Source organism: Pelodiscus sinensis, chromosome 5 (assembly GCF_052426305.1).
Source record: "Pelodiscus sinensis isolate ZL-2025 chromosome 5, ASM5242630v1, whole genome shotgun sequence".
NCBI classification, from domain to species: Eukaryota; Metazoa; Chordata; order Testudines; family Trionychidae; genus Pelodiscus; species Pelodiscus sinensis.
The window spans coordinates 70,857,104-70,872,515 of NC_143056.1; the positions used below are offsets into that span (position 1 = coordinate 70,857,104).

The 15,412-nt window shown below is 46.0% G+C and overlaps 2 long non-coding RNA genes across 2 annotated transcripts in view; both read left to right on the forward strand.

The window, feature by feature from the left end:
• The window catches only part of LOC142829150 (uncharacterized), a 114,090-nt gene that overhangs the window by 44,090 nt on the left and 54,588 nt on the right, over window positions 1-15,412 (forward strand). The window lies entirely within an intron of this gene.
• Window positions 9,448-14,947, forward strand: LOC149524334 (uncharacterized). The gene is made up of 2 exons (XR_016349669.1): window positions 9,448-12,791; window positions 13,228-14,947. It is a non-coding gene; the product is annotated as an uncharacterized LOC149524334 (long non-coding RNA).

Here is a 15,412-nt window from a genome sequence, read left to right on the forward strand (position 1 = left end):
GATGGATGGAGGGAAGACTGCTGCCTGTCATGTCTCTCCAGTGATTCACAAGTGGGTCCTGATGGTGCCATCCGCTCACCATGTCCTTCCCTGGTGCCGATGGTGATGACATTGAGGTCAGTGCTGCGTCAGCTGAAGGCAGCACAGATGCTCTGAGGGACACCTGTTTGGCCGGCAGTGCTGATACCTGCGTCGGTGCCAGGTGTTGAGATCTGGAATACACTGGTGCCAGGGTTTGTCTATGGGATCTTTGCAGTGCCAAGGATGCTCGGGTTGGCACCGAAGAAGTGCAGAAGCTTGAAGAAGAGGTGCCTGTAGATCAGAGCAACTTAACACACAGCCTGCGGGCCACATGCGGCCTGTGGACCATTTGTTTGCGGCCTGCGGTGTAGTTTGGGTTTACGCAGGGCTCAACACACAGCCCACAGGTGGGATCTTTTGAACATGGCCTCCACGGGGAACACGCTCCAGAACAGTGAGTCACTATAATGGTCTTCTTTTGATATACATTTTAGTAGTTAAATTCCTGGACTGTCATTGCTCATTAAAAGTGTTGTGTTATGGGTGCGAATCTGGTAAATATTGCATTTTATTAATATCAGCAGGACTGACTTAAATGGGGCCTGCTTGTTGTGTAGTCTTACCTTAATCTTTGTATTCATACCCGTCAATGTGAAAGAAGCTGTTTGCATATATTTGCATGTATATGCAACCACATTTAAGTTGCAGCCCTCTGCATGCGCTGTGAGTTTCATGGCGGCCCCCGGGGCTTCCAAAGTTGAGTAGCCCTGCTGTAGATGATCTCAGAGCCACGGTGCCGTAAGTGCTCGGTGAGTCTCCCTTGCTCCCTGAGTGACAGAATAGGAGGAAGAGATCTTGCCAGAGAAGCTCTCTTTTTTTGAGGGCTTTTGTGGCAAGAGTGAGGCTGATCTCTTCTTTGCAGCCTCTGCTTGAGATTAAGAAGGTTGTGACTCCTCAGTAGGCTGCATAGCCTTCTAAATAGGACCATACAGAGCCAAAGCTCCCTGTCTTTTCTGGTCCTGGTTGTAAGGCTATGTAGTATTCACATTTTTGCGGTACCTGAGCCTTTCCCAGACAACGAATACAGAATGCATGATCGTCCAAAACAGGCATGGGGTTGTGACATGTGTTGCACTTTTTAAACCCCAGTGAGCCCAGCATGGAATTATTGATAGCAGGTCTCCTTTTCTTTTCTTTTCTTTTCTTTTCTTTTCTTTTCTTTTCTTTTCTTTTCTTTTCTTTTCAACAAAGGGAGAAAGTTTTATTGTTCATTAGTTAGTTCTATCTGAATGTGGAAAAAAACACCTGAGGTGAGAGACAAGCTCCGTCTGTGACCGAGGGTGGTAAACGAGGAACAGAAGGGGGGGCGGTCAGGTTGCACATGCAAGGCACTAAGGTGTGAATGGCACAAAGTGCCTTTTGTGCATGCACGGCCCAACTGACAACTGATTGAAAAGCTCTGATCTGTGGCCCCAGGACGACCCATCACCAACAGTGGAGCACCCACAGGGACATCACTCAAAGAAGAACCATTTCACTGCAATACTGAAAAAGTACCTCTACCTCTGAGTAAACTTTGCTGCTGTTTTTACTATTTTTAGCCACAGAGACAGAAACTGTTGGCATGTGTGTTTTGTACATTCAAAATAGGCTAGCAAAGTTTGTCCTGAGTCTGTGCCCATTTAGTTCTCTTGTGCGCCCTGGATGGCACTTGTATGGGATGGCATATTTGGACCCCACACTTAAGGTACGTCTACACACTAACATTATTTCAAAATAACTAGTGTTATTTTGAAATAACTTAGTGCGCATCTACACACCAGGCAGTTATTTGTAAATTTCAAAATACTGTCAAGCCAGAAGACTTCTTACTCCAACTCCTGAAACCCTCATTGTACGAGGAGTAAGGGAAGTTGAAGGAAGAGTGCTCTATTTTGGAAAAACTGCTGCATAGAGGCTCCCAATTTCAAAATAAACTATTTTGGAATAAGCTACGCAATCAATGTAGCTCCATTTGCATAGCTTATTTCGAGTTAAGCCCTGCTGTGTAGATGCACCCTTAGTGATGGGCTTGAGCCACCAAACTGAGATCCAGAACTAAATTTTCTCAACATTCGTGGTCAGCTGTGAAATGCAGCTGTGGACCTCATGTTCCAAGTTCCCATCCATCTCTGTTATAAGTGTATCTGGTACAGTGGAAGATTAACATTCTTTGCCCAAGGTCTTCATCTGGTTCGCATCTGATGCAGAGGATAAAGGAAAACGTACACACACTGGGCCTACCCTGTGAGACAGAACACATGAACTCATGAATGATGAGCCAATATGCCACAGAAGGCTATTTGCAGGAGGGCAGCTGGAAGGGCTCCCTCCTTCCAGTCTCTGTTTATCAACAGGATATAGATACTTGAAGACTGTGCCCCTCCTGAAACCCTCATTTTCCTTTGCAGAATAATAAGCAAACAGGTCTTAGCCTGCTGCCTGCAGGGAAATGGTTTTGTTATGGAAGGAGTGCCCTGCCCTAAAACAACAAACACAAGAATGGCTGTGTGTGTTTTGCTATGTGCTGGAGGTGAAGGAGCAGTCAGAGTGGGGTTACTTTCACATCCTCTCCAATTGATAGAGGGCAAGGGACGGGCTCAGACACTCACACACACACGTTCGTGCAGTCAGATAATAATTGGCTGAAATCTCAGAAACTTTGGTCCCTGGTCCATATCACATGCACACACAATGTGTCCTGCAGGCTGGACAATAAGGGCAGCAAGAGGGCTGTACCTGGGACTGGTGGGGACATGGAGCCATGTGCATCCCCATGGAGCTGCACCAGATAAATGCCCCTCTCCTGCATGTCCCTTCCACCCAGTCCTCCCACTCCTAGGCTGCTCCTGCCCCCTCCCATCCACCCAGACCCCACACCCAAAGCCCTCTTCCCGGCAGACAGTTAAATTCCTGGACTGTCATTGCTCATTATCACCTGCATTTACCTTTGATCGGTGTGTTGGCCATAATTCTCTTTGGAATATTTTAGAATGGGTTACCACTCTGGGGGGGGGGGTGTCTGTTCCTCACAACCCAGTCAACTCCTGCTAACCTGAATGGAAAGTTTTCTGTTGTTTCCAGTTGGATCTGGATGTGGCCCTTAATTGATAGCCTTGCTTTGGTGACATATTCTGACTAGATTTGTTTAGCATATCTGATGTGTTCAATTTTAATGTTTTGCATTGCGGATAACTGGTCTCCAACATAGAAGACAGTGATCTCAATATTAAGAAGAGATTCAGATATTCCTTTATCTCCTGCCTCTTAGGGTAGGTCTAGACTACATAGCTCCGTCGATGGAGCCATGTAGATGAGTTTACTAGACATAGGAAAATGAAGCAGCGATTTAAGTAATCGCCACTTCATTTACATCAAAATGGCCACCGCACTGTGCCGATCAGCTGTTTGGCAGCACAGAGGGGCACTCTGGACGTGCTGCAGTCGACAAGGGAAGCCTTTGTCGACCACTCCGGTATGCCTTGTGAAATAAGGTTTTACTGGGGCAGTTGACAAAGGCTTCCCTTGTCGACCGCGGCGCGTCCAGACTGCCCCGCTGTGCTGCCAAATAGCTGATTGGCAGAGCACGGTGGCCATTTTGATGTAAATGAAGCAGCAATTATTTAAATTGCCGCTTCATTTTCCTATGTCTAGTAAACTCATCTACATGGCTCCATCGATGGAGCCATGTAGTCTAGACATACCTTTAGTGATGTTTTCCAAATTCAATTATAAATTTGTGATCTTTTTGGTTTCAGTTTTCACCATGTTTTCAATCTAAGTACACAGTGTTGAATCTTTCCAACAGTGATTTTGTTTAACATTCTCCCACATGTAGTAGATTTTGTAGCAGTACCTTCCACCACCAGTCTACCCATGTCTTGGTGGGAGTCATTGATAAATACATCTGAGGATTCATAGAAAAAGAGAATAAACCACAGATAAAACAAATCAGTGCAGTGCCTGATGAAAAATGTCAAACAAACTTTACCAAATATAAAGATCTAATGCAACCCAAGTAAACTTTAGAAACATGGACAACCACAATGCCACTCTTAGTCACTTGTCAGAATAACCTCGCCTTAAAATTCTGCATGGCAACAAATAGGATAATACCTTTGCTGCTGTCAATTTATATGAATTCTTTTATTTCTACTATAGCAGTGCCCAGAAGATCCGCACACACCTTGGCTACATCTACACTGGCATGAATTTCCGAAAATGCTTTTAACGGAAAAGTTTTCCGTTAAAAGCATTTTCGGAAAAGCGCGTCTAGATTGGCAGGATGATTTTACATGAGATCGTGAGTGCTTTTCCGGAAATTCAAGCGGCCACTGTAGACAGCTGGCAAGTTTTTCCGGAAAAGCAGATGATTTTCCGGAAAAACTTGCCAGTCTAGACACAGCCTGCAGGTGCTGTTTGAACAAGTAGGAAGACACAGGTTATGGTCCAAGAAGCTCACACAATCCCAGCTCAGTGAAATCCTTGAGCACACGGAATGGCTGTACTGGGTTTGCAGTGAAGAGGTGAGGCTATAGGATGTGCATTATCCATTGACTACGACAGGACAGAACCATATATCAAGTTGTACCAGATCCATTTGGTGGTGTGGAGAGTGAGTGATATTGTCCATTGGAGATTGACAATATCAGTGCCATTTGGAAGGATGGAGACTGGGCATATATTAGAGATTTACCTGGTACATTAGTCAGCAGTTATATGGTTAACCTGTTCCTCCCTTCTCCTGCCTTGCTCTGCCTCTATTCAACAGCAGACCTTTACCAGGCTGGTATTAAATATGCTGCCAATGATATGATAGGATCTACTGTAGAATTGCCTCATCCGTTCTCCTACATGGTAGCAAACAGGATCACAAGAACAAAATGAGTCTTTTGTCTGGGTTGCCCAAGACACAGCTGGAGATGAGGCTGGCTACTCTTGTGTGTATCACAATCCACTGGCAGTTGATTCTTCCCCCATTTGCCAGATGAGCTGGGAGTCCCTATCTTGTAGGTAGATACAATCTGAAATGAACAAAGAATACACCGTCAACAAGAAGTGAAGAGTCCGTGCTCTCTCTTCAGTGACTGCCTGAGGTCATACTCAGGCCTGAAATTTGAATCTGCTTCCATTACACTGAACCCCAGCAATTGAAAGACCAAGTATCATTAAGCTGTCTGAACAAGTCCTACACGGGATTGATTTCAGTGACTGCTTCACTGCCTGTTGTAGCTCCCAAATTGTGCTTCTGGCTATAGCAGCACACACATCATTAGTTATACAGTTCTGGATAACTAAACGGTCCAGCCTTTTCTAACCACAGACAGCTGAAACCCTTTCTAATCTCAAGGGGATGATTCCTGGCCTGGACTTTCACATAAAGCTGCAAAAATCTCACCAGTCCTGAACTTATCTGGAGTAATTAGAATGTCGTGAGCAGGTTTTCAGCTGGAAATTTTACATCAGACATTTAACCATAACCATCAATCATTTTTAGTGTGACCAAAATAGCTAGGCATTTACACAGATTATGCAGATAACGGCTATTTATTTTTGCAGAAGCAAATGTAGATCGTGAAACGATTATTTCAGTCTTCCATTAAATAACAGTATGGTTCTTCAGTGCCTTTCAGTCTGAAGGATCCCAGTGCACTTTAAACATCCCAACTCCTGCTCCGCATCAAGAACCACTGCTGAAATGCAGCCAGCTCTGGAGCAGAACACAGCATCTCTTTAATGGTGCACAGCAACAGTGCTTAACAATTTAGAACAAGAATACTGTGCATCATTGAAACCGAAAGTCCATTTTAGGGAGAGAAAATGCAATTAACGGAACTCAAATTTGTCCATTTACCAATGTGCAAATGAAATTTTGAATGACCACAAACGAGCAGCTATTTAGTTTGAATTTCACTGGAAAGCGATTCCCCATCAACACAGCATCTCCTTCTCCCAATATGCTGGGGTATTGGTGCAGAAATTACTTACAAGGGAAACATGCCAGCTGCTAAATCGGCAACACTACATTCTCTCTTCACTACAGAGTTAACTTGGCATAGCCTCATACCTGGTTCTCACTTTCACTCCTTCCCACCCCCACACAAATGCAAGGCCTTGCAGTGTGTGTGGTCACAGCACCAGTCAGCCTATGGCAAACTGCCCCTTTAGTCCCACTCTGTGACCCTGCTCTCAAGTGGTGGTGCGTTCACCTGAGCTAGCTGGCTGGTCCTGGGTTATAGGCTAAAGTCAGAGTGCTGCTTGAATGCCACCTGATCTCCAGCCCACTTTGTGGTGGAGATATGCAGGCCAAACCACTCAAGTGCAGAGAGCCCTCACCCCACCACATGTGCTTAGCAGGACAGACACATTTTCTCCCACAATTCACTATGAAAGTGGAAGACGAGCTCAACTTACTGCAGCAATCAAGACCTTGGGATCTGCCATCCAGAGGTCTCAAAGCCTCACACAAGTGACTGCAGCAATACTACTCTGCAGTGTGGGCGCTTGCAGCCAAGCGAGGCCAAGATGGCTACTCAGATCTAGAAGCCAGTCACCCCAGTTAACTCTGCACTGAAGACGTACCCAAAGAGATACTCACTTCTCTCTAACATGCCACATAGTGACCTACTCCAACCCTGCTTGTGACAGGATGCGAGCACAAGGTAGTAAGTCTGCAGGGAGCAAGGCAGAATATTGCCAGTATGTGCGTGAGCAGGGATGTGGGCTGTATTATTTGACATTGCATACAAATACAGTGTTATTCATAACTGTACACAAACTCAAAAGTGGCTCCCACTCTGGGAGCATTTAGCAGTACTGTAGTTTACAGTGAAATTGGTTCCACCTGCCTCCCCCCACACATAAGGAAGAGGGTTGTTGGTGTGTGGATGTCTTACTATACCAGAAATGATGATTCTTGAACTGATTGAGACATTAATACTTGTATGTTCAGAAAAAAGTTTAAAGCAACATAGTGCTTCTAGTTTACTTATTCTTCTTGGCCAAGAGCCCCCACTAGAGTTGGAAAACATGGACTTTGCTTGTTTATTCACATTGTTAAAATAAATACCTGACTAAATGTCAAGCAATTTTTTTTCTTGAAACTATTTTTTAACTACTTGATTTTTCTGGTCAGGACGATGGGAACCATCCATTTCCGCACCCATGCATGCATGTTCCTTCTGATGCCACTGGATTAAGTACAACATGTGCATTGCATTTATGATGGACTGAACAGCCATGCAGCCATTTGTCTACTGCCAACTGCCACAGAAAGTCAGCCATGTCTAGGTCAGGTCATCAGAATTCTTTCTGACTAATTGGTGGCTCTTTCCCCTGCATTCAGCCCAGCAGCATTGGGTGATTAGAATTAAGTGCATAAACAGCGATTCTGTCAATGTTCCCGTCGCTGGCTGGGAGAAGTCACTCCTGTGTTAGTTCCAGGGGGGACAGGATTTTCCAAGTCACATAGACGTGCTGAGTCTGAAAATTTTCAGTGGAAGCAAGATACAGTCACAGTTCAAATACTAAAGAAAAAAAATCATAAATACAGACACAGGCACCAACTCTATGGGTGCTCCGGGGCTGCAGCACCCAGAAGGAAAAATTACTGGGTGCTCAGCACCCTCTGGAAGCCAAGCTCCATCTCTGTTCCCCAGTGCCTCTCACTAGCCCTGCTGGTCAACTCCTCCCCCTTTCTCCTAGTGCCTTGCCCGTTCCCTCACCCCCACCCCCAACCCCACAGCAAAACAGCTGTTTGGTGGCATTCTGATTGATCTGGGGGAGAGGGGACGTAGCTGGGACATGGAATACTTGGGGGAAGGGGCGGAGGTTTGAGGGAAAGGCTGGAGTGGGGCTGAGGTCAAGCACTCCCCAAACCCAGTTAGAAGGGTAGTCAGTGCCTATTAATACAGATTCCATAATTGAAGTTGGACAAGTTGGTGTTAACTGCCTACCTTTGGCTTTAGGCAGTCTTTGTTGCAGCTGATTTTAGGCATGGATGAAGGGTAGAGTTGTGGAATTCATACTAAAGCAAGAAGCCACCCTCTTGACAATCTGATGATGTAATTTGAAACACAGGAAATATGTTTGAAAAGCAGAGCCATCCAAATGTGATGTAAGTTCTGTTAGTTACTAGATTTTTTTTTTCATTTGGTGAGGATGAGGAGAATGACTGACTAGACTAAACACAAAAGAAAACAGGAGTCGGTTGTCTGGCATCACCTTTAAATTTATAACCAAAAAATGCATGCATACTTGCATACTCCTAAAACTGTGGCCACAATTTGAACTTCCAGTTAGTTAAGCTGCAGGTGCAAATGTGAGGGTTTCACCTAGCACTGGGTGCACATGGCCATATAGAGAATATGTTATACTGAACTAATTTTCATTTGCAAGTGTGCTAGCTTCTTATGTGAGCACACACTCTCACTACTGCAAGGAAAAATACTTATACCAGCTGAACATTTGGCCATGAACATCACCACCAGCCCTATGCATTTTGCTGTGGTTCTGCACTTCTTGGGCCACGGAAGTGGTGTTTCTGCTGGGAAGTATCCGTCCAATGGCAGCATTTTCTGAAACAAGCCCTTTGCAATTGCTAAGACATGAGTGAGGGGCAGAAAACTTCTGTAACCATTCCCGTTAAGAACTCTAGTCATTGCCAGTCCCTCATTCAAGTCTTTCCAAACCCATGCCTCTTTTATGTAGCCTCGCTGCTAATCTCCCAAAATATTTAAAGGTGTATGTGTGTGTGCATGTGTGGGGGGGAAATATTGGATCATCTTCTGGTCATATTCTATATTGCATATCAAATCTGATATGTAATTTGTTATGTAAAACATCTGGGGCAAGGACTGTGTCATCTTTGCTGATTATATTTCACACTGTGGTGAATTATAATGATGAAGTTCAATGGGGAAGAAAGTTTTCCTTTTCAGATAAGGCATTAAGTTGTTATTTCAAGTTCTTTATATGGCAATGGCCTAGAATTGTCATTGTGCTGGAGTTGAAGGGGGAAGAAGTAGTTTTGAAAACACCAATTTGGTCTTTCAGGACCTTGCAGAGACGCACTGCTTTCCAATCCTGCTCTATGGTTGGCATTTAGACCTTGGAACGCAACTCAAGTGAGCTGGCATCAAAGAGCTAATTACTTTCGCAACACACTGCTCCCTCCAAAGTTTTCCTGGGACTGGGTCAGGAAAACATTGCAGTGGATCTAAGAGAAGAAGTAAAAAAGGTCAGCAGACTGGAGTGCAGGGGTTTCAAATGTGACCTAGGGTAGATGGGGATTGTGATCTGGGGCAGGAGGGGGATCAGGGAGGGGGTATGGGTGTAAGAGGGGGACAGAGGGTTTGGGTATGTTGGGGCGGGGGGCAGAGAATTGGGGCAGGAAAGGGCTGGGGTGCCAGAAGCAGGCTGTGGCAAGAGACTTACTTGCCAGCTGCCAAACTAGCCTGCCTGTCTGCAGCGCTTAAAATGTTTTCCAGCAATCCAGCCTGCTTTCTTGGCCATGTGCTTCATGAACAACTGAGCCCAGGAGAGGGGGTGTGGATATTCTTAGCTGCCTGTTACTTCAACAAGCAGCTCACATTGGCTGGTTTCTGCCAGAAACTGGCCAATGGGAATGTGCTGGGGGTGGGGTGGCTCCTGAACCCCCGTTTTAAAACCAAAATGGAGTCCTGCAGAACTCCCTGCTGCCTCTCTGGGCCAGATCCGGTTGCTTGGCAGGCCGGATGCAGTCCATGGGCCGTATTTTGCCCAGGCTTGACCTAGGGCATAGTTTTTAGAAACATATACAACATTTTTTTAAAAATTGTCAGTGATGGAAAATCCACCATGACTGTAGGTAAACTGGTCGAATGGTAAATGACCTTCCCTGATAAAAATTTACAATCTGAATTTGTATAGCGTCACCTTTAAGCAATTGGCTCATGTTATACTTTTCTAGGTATGTATAGCCACTTATTGGCTGTAATCAAGTCACCTGTTAACTTTCTCATTGTCAAGCTAAATACACTGAGCTCTTTCAGCTTATCATTAAAAGGTATGGGTTTTTTTAAGGCCTTGAATAGTTTTCATGGCTCTTCTCTGAGCCCTCTTCCATTTATAAATCCTTCTTGAATTTGGTACGCTAGCAATGGACACAGGATTCCAGGATTGGTCACACCAGTTGCAAATACTTCTTTGTTCCTACTCAGGTGGCCTTCTAACCACAGTTGCAATCAAGCTGATATTCGACTGCACATCTACCATGACACTCATATTGTTTTCAGAGTCAATGCTTCCCATTGTGTAAGTGTGGCCTACAACCGTTGTTCTGCAACATATCCCTTTACAATAGTGATAGAAATGTAGCTGTGTTAGTCTGATGTGGCTGAAGCAAAATACAGGACTATGTAGCACTTTAAAGACTAACAAGATGGTTTATTAGGTGATGAGCTTTCGTGGGCCAGACCCACTTCCTCAGATCAAATAGTGGAAGAAAATAGTCACAACCGTATATACCAAACGATACAATTTAAAAAAATGAACACATATGAAAAGGACAAATCAAATTTCAGAACAGAAGGGGGACATTTAGCCATATTAAAACATGGATTGTTTGCCCTAATTTGATGCTGTGTCCCTTTATGCTGTCCTCCCCCCACCTTTGTGTCATCTGTACAAAATATCAGTGATAGAAGTATGGCATTTTTCATAGGGAAGCGAGACTTTACAATTCATAGAATCTATCCTAGAACTATAGAATACTAGGACTGGAAAGGACCTCGAGAGGTCATTGAGTCCAGTCCCCTGCCCTCACAGCAGGACCTAGTACTGTCTCGAGACCATCCCTGATCTTAAACTTCTTTAGCCTGGACTATGGAACCCTCTTTTATCAGCCTTCAGGGCCAAGGCTAGAAACAAAAAATATTCATATTTCACTCTAGGGGCAGGTCTGGAGATGAGTGTTTTGCTGGCTTCTTTAATGAAGTGTTGTGGACAATGGCTGATCCTTAATGGCTCCGACTGATTGACCAGGGCTCCCACTCTCACACTTGCCTTGCAGCAGTGAGAGCATGTGCTCACATAAGAAGTCAGCGCCTTAGTAAACGAAAATCAGCTCAGTGTAAGGCAACGATTCTGGCTGACAGCTATGCACAATTTCTTGCCTCCTTTTTGCATTGGTGCCATTTATTTCTTCTCCTTGGCTGTCAGACTTTTTATTTATTAGAACTGGATTTCCTGGTGCCTGCACTGGCTTACTCGCCAAATCACGTTGAGTCTGTCCTGTACATTTGTTATTCCTCTGCCTTAGGAACAGTCAGCAAATGTGGTCATTGCTGAGGTTATACTAATGACACACCTAACAAAAAAGAGACTAATTAACTGATTTCAGTGCTAAGTCCTGCAGCCCAATCCAGTCAAAAGCACACAGAAAGAGCCCCAGTTGGCAGAGAAGGCAGCTCTGCATAAGGAATTGCTTAAGCACAAATTACACTTTCTAGGATGGCAGGAAACCCTCTTGTTTCCATTGCACATTCTTCACCACTGGGAGGCTGTCAGTTCTGTGCACTTGACAGATGTTCCCTGCAGCCCACTGTTTGCAAACCACTGCTTTCCTGGAAACCAGGGATTCTTACTTTTCTTCAGAGCATGGGGTGTGTTGTGGGAGAGATGATTGTTTTGTGGACACCTCCCTTCCCATTTGTGATTGTCTGAACCACTTCCTTGCCTGTTTGCGGTCATATAGCATCCCTGTGGTAAATGCAGCAATTGCTTATATGGAAAATAACATGTAGAAAACATTTACATTGCTTAGCTTCTTGTGATGTAGTATCTGGAAGCCAGGCGAAAGAGCCAGGCCTATGCAACTTGCCAACATGCTGCACACTACCAGTAAGCAGCTCACGGCCCACAGTTTGGGAAACATTCTTGTTTGCCTTTGAGCACAGGGGAAGGGCCTAATTGACCCTTACGCTGCAGTCTACATGGTCATTTATGGCAGCATCAATGCAGCCAAGCGCTGCCTTTCTGATTTGGTACAATTTTACATGGCCATGGAGCAAGGCAGCAGAATCCTGGGATGTGGATGCTGGTTGTGCGTCCCTGGTAGTGATGATAACTGTGAGAGGGGCACCCTGTTGTTCCTTAGTTTCCTCATCATTGGTTAAAGCTTTTTGGGCCTGACTAATGAAAGTTAGTGGCTAAGCTAGCAAAGGCCTTTCATTCAATTTGTAGGCATAGTCCTGCCTTCAGGGCAGGCAATTGTTTTTGAATGCCACAGTCACTCAATGCCAACCTATTCTAGGCCAGGGGTTGGCACCATACAGCTCGCGGCTCATACGTGAACATAAGATGATTTTCAGTGGCACGTGCAATGAACAGGCTCCCAGCTCTTTAGCATGGTCACCGCTTCCAGCACCTCTGCCATTGCAACAAGCTGGTGGATGACAGCTACCAATGCCATCTAGCCGCATAAGTCCCCATTTAATCTTTGCCTTTCTGCCCAACAGAGTTTAACATGCTGACTTCTTACCTGCCTTATCTCTCAGACAGAGGGTGAAATGGGAGCAATGAGGAGGCATTCAGGCAGGGACAATGGGGGTTGTCTCAGAGCTGCCCTGGAATGGGTGGGCTGGTGACTGGGGAGAAGAGAGGGAGCTGTGGTCTGGGGGTACACAGAGCCCCTGACTGGAAGAGGAAGAAGGTGGGAATGGGAGGACACACAGCACTGCTGGCACAGTAAGGCTGTGTCCAGACTCCATGCCTCCGTCGACGGAGGCATGTAGATTAGCCAGCTCGGAAGAGGGAAATGAAGCCGCGATTAAAATAATCGCGGCTTCATTTAAATTTAAATGGCTGCCCCGATCTGCCGATCAGCTGTTTGTCGGCAGATCGGGAGAGTCTGGACGCGATGCCCCGACAAAGAAGCCTTTCTTCATCGACACAGGTAAACCTGGTTTCACGAGGCTTACCTGTGTCGATGAAGAAAGGCTTCTTTGTCGGGGCATCGCGTCCAGACTCTCCCGATCTGCCGACAAACAGCTGATCGGCAGATCGGGGCAGCTATTTAAATTTAAATGAAGCCGCGATTATTTTAATCGCGGCTTCATTTCCCTCTTCCGAGCTGGCTAATCTACATGCCTCCGTCGACGGAGGCATGGAGTCTGGACACAGCCAAAGAGAGAATAAGGGAACCAGTATGGGAGAAGGGGGACTGTCGGGCACACAGAAACCTGGGCAGGAGAGCTTGACATGTGGCAGAAGAGGGAATGGGAGGCATACAAAGCCCATGCAATGGGAAGGGGTGCAGTAGGGGCACACAGAGCCCCAAGCATGAATGAAGCGATGTGGTGCGGGCTGCAGGGAAATATCTCTGCATTACAGGGGGAGAGTGGCACACAGGGCACTTGTGGGAAGCAAAGGGAGGGGTGCAAGGAGGCCTTGTGAGTGCAATGAGTTTGGCTTATCAACGCAACAAAATGTGCAACCCCTTAGTTAGGGGCCAGTTGAGCAGCCAGGCTCCCAGAGCACGTGTGGGTGTAAGTGTGTGATGCAATCTATTGAGGGTTCATACCTGTCAGGCTAGGTCTACACTATAGGCTTTTTCCATTGGTTTTTTGGAAGAGGCTTTTACGCCACTTGGCCCCGTCTAGAGGAATACAGGACTCCCCGAAAGAGCACTTCTGCTCTTCCACAAAAAAAGGCGGTATCCTCTGGTATCCCAGAAAACCCCTGCAGTGTAGATGAACCCTCAGTTGCTGTTGCGGTGGGCAGTAGCTGGGTGGTCGGCAACGTCGGGCATGCTTGTAGTTGACTTGGCATCGAAGCAATGCTCATGCACTTTAATAGGGGACGCTCTTCTCAGGGGCGGCCCGTGAGTATAGGCCGACCTGGCGGTTGCCTAGGGCGCCTGATGATGACGTTACTGGGTGCCCGGGGCGCCCGATAATTACATCACGCCATTGACGGCCATGCAGGCGGGGGTGCCGATCACGCATTCTGCCTGGGGCGCCAGCTGCCACAGCCCGCCCCAGACTGCTCCTGGCTCTTCTGATATCAGTCACATGAGATGAAAATCAGAGGCACTCGCTAGTTGTGGTCATTATTGAGCCCAACACATAAGCAGCAAGAGTTGGTTTGTTAACCCCAGCATCCTGGTGAAATTTCAATTCTGCTATTTATATCCTTCCTACGTAAAACTGTCCCTGTAGCTGTATTTGTGTATAGATGTCTTCCCTTCTTGTCTTCAACAGCTGTGTACTGTCCCTAGGCACTGTTAAGTGGCTGCCATGTTCCACCTCAGACCTGGCTGCATTTCAGTGAGGGATGAAGTGATCATTGTGAAAAGAATTTTCAAAGCACTTTGGAGCCTTTACAGTGGAAGGTGCGATGGAAATGTACAAACAGGCCATTATCTTAACTCTGGCATGAGGTCACCCGGAGGAAAAGGACATTAGCAGGTCACAGGCCTGGGGGGTGCTGTGGGATGCAAAAGAAACAGGAAGAAGCTGCCTTTGAGTGATCTAATTGTCTTTCACTCGCTTTCCTTTACAAGTGCTGGAATGAACTGATACATGCTGATCTGGCTCCTGACTGGCCTCAGAAGTTGTTTGTACAGTGTGAGAAGCCTTCTGAAAGTCAGTTTAACTCAGTATGTGCCCTTTTGCAAATCTGCTTACAGAGCAGTTTGGCTAGGGGAGGAAAAGAGAAAAGAAATCATTCAAAACTTTTTGAACTACAAACCTGTAGTGATGCCTTTTGTGCAATAAATTATCTTCATGCTATTTTTTGGCTTTCCCATAGTGGAACCAAATCTATTCAACTGCCCTTAATTTCTTAGGGAGAACTTGATCCAACTAGTGCAGGAAGTGTCTGGTGGATTTTTCTCTTGTCCTCGAAGGGGACAAAAGGGATGGCTGTAGTAGCAAGATTCACAGCCTGGGATGCAGCAGGAATTGAGAGCATCATGTGTTTGCAGGGCCACAAAGTAATTTCTTGGCTCATCTGGTTAATTTCCTTGCAAAAGTAGGATTCTCCTGCAATGGGCTCGAGTGTGACATTTATGCCACAGTTCTGGCTATGCAGTGGCAGTACAGAATTGGCCAGGCCTGGCAGGAATACTGAAGCATTTGTGCCTCCAATTGCTCTGACTGATGCACCTGCCCCACTCTGGGATAGGGATGTATAGTGTAGTCGAATAACAGATAAGCAAAAGCTTATTGGTTAATGCTATAGATTACACACATTCTGCTTCCCCCCTTCCCACCAGTAAATTTTTTTAGGAGCCTGGCTCGGTCCCAGACTCAGTGCAAGCCGGGACTTACCTCCACTGTGGCCAGGTGGTCAGGTGCCAGGTGGGCAGGCA